Source organism: Peromyscus maniculatus, chromosome 8 (genome assembly GCF_049852395.1).
Source record: "Peromyscus maniculatus bairdii isolate BWxNUB_F1_BW_parent chromosome 8, HU_Pman_BW_mat_3.1, whole genome shotgun sequence".
NCBI classification, from domain to species: Eukaryota; Metazoa; Chordata; class Mammalia; order Rodentia; family Cricetidae; genus Peromyscus; species Peromyscus maniculatus.
The window spans coordinates 24,685,640-24,696,740 of NC_134859.1; the positions used below are offsets into that span (position 1 = coordinate 24,685,640).

The window sequence follows — 11,101 nt, forward strand, 5'->3', positions numbered from 1 at the left end:
AGATTCTTTGTAAAGGCTTGAAAGAATCTACATGGTCCATATACCCACACACACACACCAATTTATGTGAGCCCATGCTCATCCCTTCCTGCTCTCTAGTCTCAATAGTCTCACTGCTGCCTTGGTAGTCATATGCCCCTGCTTCACGGTGCTTGCCTGTGCTGTTATAATCACTGCAGATATTAGCATGCTGCCTCACCTGCTTCCCATATGCACATTAGCAACCCGCCAAGATTCTTCCAAGCTGTCTCTTTTCAAAATTTGCCCCCTTCATAGCCAACATATCTCTTTATCCCTTCTTGGCAAATTTTCCTCTTAGCACTCACCACCACGTGCTACCAGTTCATGTATCTACTGTCTACCCCACACACTTCGAACATAATCTAGAGGAGGGTAGTCACGGATGTCACTGTTTATCCACTCTTTTATCCCTGCCCAGTGCCACATCTAACATAAGACAAACACTGAATATGTACTTCACTTTCTGCCATGTTGCTGGTCCTTGAGATTCCCTAGTGATCCAAGGAACTACATGACCAGAAAAGAGGCTGTCCTCACCCCCAAACACTTGAATATACAACTTCCATGCGTGACGTTATTAAAGAGGAAAACTGGAATTTGATTTTTCCACTCATTATTAATATTGAACACCAGCCTTCTAATTATCAAATACAAGGGTGGTTTTCACCAGAGAGCCAGGCTGGAGGGAAAGAAATCAAACCAAAACGTGCATTTTATATCCTGGTTCTGTCCCTTGGATATAAAAGACAGTTTTGTTCAACAGCTAAAACAATGTTTTTAATGTGTAAATTTGAAAAGAAAATTAAAACTGGCAGCTACTTGATGTTTAGGAAAAAAAGAATCTCCTGTGTAACAATCATGAACATCTAGAGCTATAGTAATTCCTGCTAATAGAAAATAATTTATGATTTTCTCAGAGCTGAGAAAATGGCAGTGCACCTGAGCCTCTGGTTTATAAAACATGCATTTCCAGCTTTTTTTTTTTTTTTTGCAAACTGATTTTTTTTTTCAGTTTTAAAGTTCTTCAGTCAATGCCAATCATTAGAGAAAGCCTTTACAAGCAGTCATAATCTAAATGCAGGGAAAATGAGTAGACTTAAGAATTTGTCTTGGAAGACCCCCAAGTGAGAAACAGAGACCTTCCCTGACCATTAAACAAGGATTTCCCAATAACCCTACCTTAACTGTCAGCAGAAAAGGCATCCTGTTCAAGTTTCATTTTTACTGCATGCTGTCATAAAATACCCTTACTTGAGGAGAATGGGTCTATTTTATCTCACAATTCCAGCTTATAGTCTGTCACTGTGGGGAAGTTGGAGCAGAAGGAGCCGTTACATCACAGCAGCAAAGAGCATAGAGAGGTTAAATAGAGGCATGCTTACTTGTGCTCAGTCCTCTCTCTACATTTACCTAAACCTAGGGAGTTGTGCCGCCCACAGTGGATGGGGTCTTCCCATGATGACTAACTAATGCAATTAAGATAGTCCCCCTACCACACAAGCCCACAGGCCAACTTGATCTAGACAGTCCCTCATTGAGACTCTTTCCCCAGGTGATTCTAGATTTTGTCAAGTTGATATTTAAAACTAACCACAGCATACCCCTTTCTTGTAATATGTTATTTATCTCCTGTTTCTAGAAACACCCAAAGACAAGAATCTCCTGACTTGTCAATGACCCTATAAGTGGGTAGAATAACACCCAGCAAAAAAGAGGTGGTGACTACAAATTTGATGAAAGAATGCATGCATTTCCCCTTGCATTGTGTCAAAAGAAAAGGTAGGATTTCAACTTTTGGAAGCTAGTGAATTAAACTGAACATCTAGTATTGAAGGCATGACTTTGTGAAGTGTACATTCTCCATATAAAAATCTGTGCCATATAAAAGAGTTCTGTTTAGTGTAAGCCCATCCCTGCTGCCCTCCCCAACTCCCAATACAATAAATGAAATGTACATTTCTGTTGGTTTCTATTTACTGGATGACATTTAGTTTTAATTCGAACTGGTCTTCATAAATTCTGGCACTGTGCACAACATCTTAAATGGCTCTATTCTTTATTCAAAATCGTCCTTCTCGCTCCCAGAATTGCAGTAAATAGATCTTCTAAAGGGGAAATAAAACTATTTCAACAACAGGCCTATTTCAGCAGTTTTTTAAAAGGTATTTCTTTCATTCCCTTGGCTAGACTTTCCGTTTTATGCTTGGAAAGTTGTGTTATATATACATGTATTTTAGTCCAAATGGATGTGGTATTTTTTTTGTTGTTGCTATTGTTGATTCTGGCTTTTCTATTTTCCACTTCAGTATGTTTGCAAAAGCAAAACTATGTATTTCTTTTATTCTTCCATTTGTGAGTCTCCATTATTGAACCTGTCTTCTCCTTTAGAGAAAGAATACTCCAGATATTCTGATTCATGCTTCCCCCACAAGGATAAAAAAATCAAACTTATAGATCAGAATATTTATATCACATAACAATCTCAAGCAATCTTTTATTTTCTACACACTTTTAGAAGTATCTTACATACAAGCATTTTCTAACTCTTCTTCCTGTAAACCCTAATATCAACCAGAGGCATGAGAATTATAATCTAATCAGATACAGTCCTAAACCATCTGCATAAAGCCAGAACCAGTACTGGAAAGGATTGTTGGAGAGTATGGGTTCTTGTTCTCTAATGAGCATGCTCAATGGCATAATTCCTCTCTCAGGCCTCACAGAAACCTCTAAACTTCAGAGAAATTAAAAGTAATCTGAATTAAACCTAAGGAAATAAAACCAAATACAAATGAATACACAGGTTTTATCACAATGTTATTTGATTATAACAGCAAAAATAAATAAATACAAATATGCACTTAATTTGGAGAATAAAAACCTGAGAAAAAATAAAAATGACAACATTTTGATAATACTTCTGAATGAAGTGCTTGCTGATTATTCTTGCCTCCTCTTTTTGGAAACAAGTTCTAACCATGTAGTCCAGGTTGGCTTTAAACTCCAGGTCCACCTGACTCAGTTTCCCAAATGCTGAAATGTACTATTCACATGCCTCTATGTTATTTTCATTTATGATGTTTCCCAACAACATGATTTATATTAAAGTCAGTTTCAAAATATTTAAGAAAATATCATCTAGCAAATGAAAAATAGAATCCTACGATTCATTCTTATTTTTAATTGTATATCTGCCCTAGTGATGCAGCGAGCAAGAATACAGTGTCAACCTACAATGTACTGAAGAAGTATCACATGCTGACATGTGTCCTCCCAAAAATCCAACTGCTAGAAAGTGTGTGTACATAAAGAGGAAGAAAGAAAAGCATCAGCAGTATCTCAATACAGGTGCAAAAGAGGCAGAAATGTTATGGAGGTAACCAACCATTTTCTGTCTGGATTTAAAGCCAGCTACATAGGATGAAATGTATGTTTCATACTGTATATTTGGCCCAAAAATCATAGTTGGAAGTTCATAGGCCTCAGGGGTGAATCTATTACTTATATTCTTTTAAATGGGTATGGTATCAAACTTCCCAATTAGTTTGTATCTCTCTAGTCCATAAAAAAGAGAGAGAGAGAGAGAGAAAAGCATCAGAGAATGGCTATTCTCCTTGGTTGTATATTTTATGATCCCACCGCTGTTTTCCCTTTCCTCTTAGACATCTACAAAGTAGCATGTAATCTCTGAATGATTACATTCATCACATAGTATGATCAAAGACTTTTTTCAAGAAATCTTTAGTTAAATAAAAACCAACTCACCACATTAGGGAAGAATTAAAAATCACACTGTTAAGCTTTTGTTTATGGAAGTTTTATTTATTCTTTACTAAAATACATAGGTAATTTTCAACACCAACCTCATTAGTTGCTTTTATTCTTTCTTACAGCCCTATTCTGCATTCCTACTTCATATAGTTGTAAACATGTTAAAGGTTTTTGCATTCGCTCTCTTCATTTAATTTTTACGAACAAGATACTCATTTGAAATAATTGTGTGCTTTTAATTCAAAGAAGAATTTGAGGTCTGGATTAGAGATTGCTCTCCACTGAGGTACAAACTCTAGAAGTAAATACAGCTATTAAAATTAATTACACCAAATTGCCTGAGCAAGGTAAACAACAAACCAGGGCCAAGTACTAAAAACTTGAGAGAGTCGCTTATCAAACTATCTCGTAAAAGCCTCCAAAAATCGATAATCCTCCAGCCTTACTTTTATGATGGCATTAGAAGTAGCATTTAACTTTTTTATATAAAGGGCAATCACATGGAAAGCTGGCCTATGCTAATCCTTTAAACCTATTACTAACAGTTTATGCATTATAATCCTAAGTAAACCAGAGTACATGTACATACAGTTTCTTCCTCCCAACAATAGCTCTATCAAAAAGGGTCCCTACTAGGCAGCCACACCATCTATTCACTAAACATTGCCCAGGGACTAGCCATGCATGACTCATATTAACACAGATGGGAGTTTCACAGTCACATCCAAGGTCCCTGAAGTAAATGAAGTGATCCAGTATTGGCTGTTCTCTCAAATATATTTAACATGGATTGTTTAAAAAGAAGAAGAGGAGGAGGAGGAAAAATTGGGGCTTCTCTGCATTACTCATTTGCCAAATACCTTGAGGTTCACATTTTTAAAGTTGGTTTGTCCTTTGGACCCAGGTATCACTTTTCTCAGGGGTTCAGAAGTAGAAGAAAATCTACAACTCTAGCAACATTTTCTTATTGACTTCCTGTCATTTCTTCATTTTATTGACATTATTTTAAATACAACAAATAAATCTGATCTCCAGAAAAAGAAGCTATGATGTACTCTAGTAACACTGAGAATGGCATTTACTCACACAACTGAGGGCAGTTACTTTACAATGGAGACATCTATCTGTTCACGTTCCTAGTATTAATGTTACTCACCAAATACTAATGCCCACCTGGGGCTGTGCAAGCAGTTAAATCAGAGGCAACTGTCTAAAACCTTATAACAGATAAACTGTGCCTGGTCCATACTAGGAGAAAAGTCCTCTTTGTTCGATATGTTGGTCATGTCTCAGTTTATTGTTCAGGAAAGGTTCTCAGGACAAATTACTAATTAAAACATAAACAATCAATTGGTCAATACCAATTTTGTACTGACAGATATCTGTGTTACAATGGAGCACAGAATACAAGATAAACTCTTATTTAATATCATGTATTTTTTTATTTCACTTGTATGAGCCTGAGTGTATCTAGGTGCACCACATGAGTGTTGTGCCTATGGGTATCAGGAAAAGGTATCAGATCTCCTGGAACAGCAGTGATGGGTGGTTGTAAGCTAACATGTGCATGCTGGGAACCAAACTTGGGTCTTCTGCAAGAGCACTAAGTGCTCTTAGCTGCTGCAATGTCCCTAGAGCCCCACAAAGCAAACTCTTATGTACACTCACCTCTGGGTATGATACTCTAAGGGGCATTGTGTCTTTGTTTTTATGCTGTCATTGTTTTTGCATAATGGCAAATACAAGTTTATTAGCTAAGAGATTTAGGAAACATGATTTAAAGAGGCAGGAAGTTTGTGATTGGAGACAAGTGAGGACAAGTCTTTGCTCTACAGTTTCTCAGACCCATACAAGGAACATGATAACTTCATTGATTTGGAGTAAAAGTCCAGAATTGAACAGTCAGCTTGGGACTTCCAGGATACAGATGGTTAAACCATGGAAAACCAGGGTGTCTCTGCTGTTCTTTGTCCTGTGCGGCAGACTAGTTCAATTTCCTTACCCACATGTCCTCCATTAATTGCCTTTGCAATGGATTGCTAATAAGTTTTTGATGTTAAGCAAACATCAATGCTCCCATTAAAGTGAGACCAAACACTGTGACTATTTGTTTAATAACACAGTCTGAATGAAGGACGAAGTTCAATTAGCATTGGAGCTGATACAGCCTTCATTAGGAAGGAGAGGCAATTAAAAAGTGGAAGGCTGCGGGAGGCACTGATGTGCACATCATGCGGCAGGCAGAAAAGGACAAGCAACACCAAGTTCCCTTTGAAAAAGCTGGAACGTAAAGACTTCAGACGGAAGGAAGGATCATTAGCTCGGAATTAAGTACTCTAATAGGGTGATCCTTACCTCGCTAGCTCCCGAAGAAATATGAGGCCAAATCATGTAATCTAAATAAACTGTGGGGTGTCAGGACAATTGGAAGGGACAGGATCTCTCTAGCAGGTAAACCTTCATTTAGCACAGGGCTGTGTTCACAGACGCTCTTCCGTGGATAGTACTGAGCACTGTTCAGGGAGTCAGCAGACCCACCTGTATCATTAACTAGTTGTGTGACCTTGAATCAGCATTCAACTTCTGTAGGCTTATTTCCCTGTCTGTGGAAGATTCAAAAGGAAATCAACGAGCCTTACTAGGTAAAAACCTTCACAACTTTATCATCTAAGTATTTATTCCCATCACTGTTACTCTAGTGATGCTGTACATGATACAAATCACAAACAGTAATCGTCTGATTTTCTGAAAGGAGTGTGATAAACAGGATGGGTGGCAGCTTTATGGCATGACTAAAACTCCAGATTCAATAATCATCTTGCAGCTTCCATGATACAGTTAAATCACAGAAAACCGGAATGTCTTTGCCCTTCTTTGCCCTGTGTTGATCTGCCCCAATTTCTATATATGTTCTAGAGATTTTAAACCAACATGATGAATTTAATTTTTTTTTTTAAATCCTCTCTTTACAGTATGAGTGTTTATAACTTGGTGCCAGATATTTGGAGACAATAAATGTGACCAAAGTGTGAAGAGGAGAATTCTTTCATCTATTAAATTGTTTAATGACAACTCGGTCATCCTCCAAGGTCACTCTTGTCATCACTGCCTTGCAAAGTGGCCCACTGGGATCAGACCAGCTGCCTGGAGTCTGTTTTGCTTGCAGAGTTCCCACAAGGGAGAGAAAGCTCGCCAGCCTTCCTGAGTCAAACAGCAGACAGGAGCACAGAGGAATGCTGAAGAAGAGCAAGAGAACATTGCAATAAAACAAGCAAGAAAGGAGGGGGTGTGGAAGCACGAGATCTGAAGAGGAAGATAATTTCATTCCAGTGTAGAAGTTAGCTCGCTTGCTTCTAGAACTTCACTCTCCAGAAGTATTTTTTTGAAATATTTACTCAACATTATACAAATAAACTGTGGCAACTGAAGAAGAAGAGAAGAAACGAGTTAGGAGTGTAAAGAGGGAGGGATGTGATCAGAGGCTCCTAGTCGGTGTGAAAGAAAAACTCCCAGAACCCAAGGAAAGAAAGACACTTACTCAAATAATAGCAAATATTTTAAGGTGAGTTATATGAGGGAATATGGAGAGAGAATAGAAGAGAGGGTGTCAAGAAAGTCTTTAAGCACAGTTTATCTGACTTAAATGTTGAACTATCACTCTCGGCTTCTGCCAGTCAGCAATATAAACTGTGATTACAATAACTCAGAAAGGATGATAGCTTGAGCAGTGTGATGGTGAGAAGAGCTGCTGAGACATGGCCAGCATCTGCCTTGACCTTAACAAGTCTATAAGATTGGACCATGGATTAGCTGTAGAGTTAGAGAAAGAAGAGCGCTAAGAACAATGACAAGATTTTAAGGCTGAATTGGAAAAATAAATTGACATCTCCAAGATGGAGAGGACTACAATGGCTGAGTTTGTGTGGCTTGTTTCCCCATGATTACAAGGTGTATGTCTATAAACAGTGTAGCCACACAAATATTGATAAATTCATCTGTGGAACCAAGACCTCATAACAGAACTGCATGTCTTCTAATAGAAAGGCATGTATGTCAAAATTAAATTGATCACAAGCTGTAGAGTACTTTATTGTGGTATCATTAATATGTATTTCATATCTGTATCTGCATAATCAGATACAATAAAATTTTAATAACAACTATTTATAGATATTAAAAAGTGAAAATTAGAGACTATCATTATCAATTTATTTGATAATTTGACAATTATTTGAGGTTTTAAATTTTTAGGGTATTTTGTTACTTATAAATATTTAGCTTGTATTTTTGCTGTAATTTTTAAAAGAAGTTGTATTTCTGTTCAGTAAGTAAAAATGACATGGCCTGTGTGGTACATTAGTAGGATTGTGGTGGACTTAGCTTTTTAAATTAGGATCTGAATTCGAATCCTGGTTTTACTGCATTCTGGCTGTGAACCACAGAAAAGTGCTGAAACTCCCTGGAACTTGGTAGTTCTTTCAAATGAAATAATATTATCTATATATGAAATGTATTGGGTAATTTGATCAGAAACATAACCAAAAGGTTCCTAAAACTGCCTGGTACATATAATACTCTAAAGAAAAATGAATAAAGGTTAACCCAGGACTGGGGAAGTAGCTCAGCCATTAGATGTACACATTTCTTTCCTTTTTGGTGTAGGTTCACAGCACCCACATCAAAGCCTCTTCGGTTTCCCTTTTAGGACTAAGGAGATGGCTCACGGATGAGAACATTGTATCACTCTTGTAAAGAATTGGAGCTTGGTTCCCAACCTCTGGCCTGTGAGGGCATCTGTATTCTATTCTATTGCAACACACACACACACACACACACACACACACACACACACACACACACTTATACACATGCATAAAAACATACATACACACATGCAGGCACACAAACACATAAACACATATTCACACACATGCATGCATACAAACACACACACATACACAAACACACAAACACACACACACACACACACACAATTTTTTAATTGTACCAGAAGATGAAACAACACAAAATTTAGAGAGTTGGGGTTTTTTGTTGTTGTTGTTTTAGCAGCAAGAAGAAATTTACAGGACTTGTGCGAGTATTTGAATTTGGTGTATCAAAACAGATAAAGTTGTTCATCGAGGAAGTTATAATGTGGAAGCTTAAAGATCAATAGAATGAGATATTCTTGAGTTGTTCTCATAAGAAAACAAAGTTATGTATGAACTACATAAAAATGCCAGACTCAGTATTCCAAAGAGACTTGATTTTGTTTAATGTACCACTGCTCTTACTGTGGTTAGTTTCTAAGTCCCCTTAAGTACATACAGCAGAATTAATGGTGGCCCAAAACACAAATCCCCTATGTTATCCATAAGAAGCGTCTAAATTATATAAAGTCAACTTCCACTGATAAATGCTCATTTAAAGACAAAAAAGAGCTAATTTCATATTCTGGTATGTTAAACTCAAAATATGTTAATATCAATGCATCTTTTTTTTCCTGATGAGCTGGTTGGTAACATGATTAGTTCCTTGGACCAAGGTCTCATGTCTCAATTCACTATGTAGCTGAGGAGGGCCTTGAACTCATGGCCCTTCTGCCTCCTCCTCTCAGGTGCTGGTGTTGTCAGTGTCTGTCACCAGACCTAAATCTAATCCATCATTCTCCAATGCTCTCATAGTCCTTGAAATAATTTTATTTAAATTCTTCGTATGCAGCTTCACCATAGTGTCATTATCCTCACAGGATCCACACTTTGAGACTGCTAATGGTCTTCTAGAGCGCATTATGATCACCTCTGAGTTGTCTGAAATGGTGCGTGCTATAGTTGGTAGCAATATTACGCATGACTCAAGTATGCATCAACATTACACATGGGCGATTACTCTTCTCATCATCCCACAGGAGTATATTTGCCTTGTAAAGGACCCTTTTCTACCTCAGCCTTACTAAGGGGTAATTTAACTACCCACAGTTGACTCCATTTATTTACTTTTCCTGGTGTCTAGGACCAAATTCAAAAATGTGATTTACACATACTTGCCAAGTACCTACCATCAAGCTACACCTCTGGTCCTCCTCGCAAGGATACTATAGAAGTATTTTATTCACCGTGACATGAAGTGCTTCACATCATGTGGTGAAATCTCTAGGAACAATGGCCAAATGTCTGTCGAATTTTGTAGTCTTTCTCTAATTTACCATGGCATATGATCTTTTAAGTACACCAAACAGGCACTCTCACAGGTCAGTTGGACATATTTGCACATATGGACTTAGCACAAACTATGGTGCTTATTTTACAGTGCATCTCTTAAGAGATGTTCCACACAACTTTGTACCCCAGTGGGCAGCTGCAGTGAGCCACCGCACCCAGAGAGCAACATCATCACAAGGAATGATAGCCGATGCTCTACAGCGCATTATGTTGCTAGGCTGTATGAGGTTAGGTGTGTTAATCAGATTAAATGTATTTTCAGCTCACAATACTTTATTTTACAAGGAGCTTATTGCAAGGTAGCCCCACTGCAAATGGAAGAACAGCTATAATGTTTTATGATCCTCAGCATCTATGTGTTTTTAATGTATGATTTTATTGGCCTATATCCATATGCACAGTAATGGGTTTCATAAAGACATTTTCATACAGGAATACCATGTAATTTGACCTATTCACACACAGCCTACCCTTCCTTTTCATTCCTGTTCCTCTCATACTATTCTTTTTCATTTCCCCAGACAATCTCACTTCTACTTTAAGTGTGTGTGTGTGTGTGTGTGTGTGTGTGTGTGTGTGTGTGTGTGTGTTTCTAGTACCTAAACAAAATCTACGATCCATGAGTGAGTGAAAGCTGTGGTATTTCTGCTTTGAGTCTGATCCATTTCAAATATTTGATCCCACATGAAGAGGGAAAGCAACTAAAGAAACTCTATCTCACTGTGGTAAGGAATTAATGAATGAGAACGGACTATACCTCAAAGCCTGTGTTTCAGTATTAATGACCATAGAGTACTCAGCCAAGACTTCTGGGGGAAAAAACCCATTGTGAGAAAAGGAAACTAACAAAGAAAAGGAAAGTTCCAAAGAAAGGTATATCTCACTATTTCAAATGTCAAGAATTCTGCAATGAGAGGCAGAGGTCAAAAGCATAGTTTGTTTGTTTTTTTCCCCAGTGGTGTAACCACTACTTGTGGTGTCCAAGCTCCCATGAGCAACTCTAGTGAAACATACTGGGTCACTGAAAACAAAAAGATATTAATGCAGAATGGGGGCTGTTTCAGAAGAAGAAAGGAATTGGCAGAAAT

General features: G+C 37.7%; 1 long non-coding RNA gene across 1 annotated transcript; it reads left to right on the forward strand.

The window, feature by feature from the left end:
* The first annotated feature begins 1,639 nt into the window (after positions 1–1,639).
* Positions 1,640–7,701, forward strand: LOC121831624 (uncharacterized). The gene is made up of 3 exons (XR_006075140.2): positions 1,640–1,800; positions 3,222–3,397; positions 6,765–7,701. It is a non-coding gene; the product is annotated as an uncharacterized LOC121831624 (long non-coding RNA).
* The last annotated feature ends 3,400 nt before the right edge of the window (positions 7,702–11,101 follow it).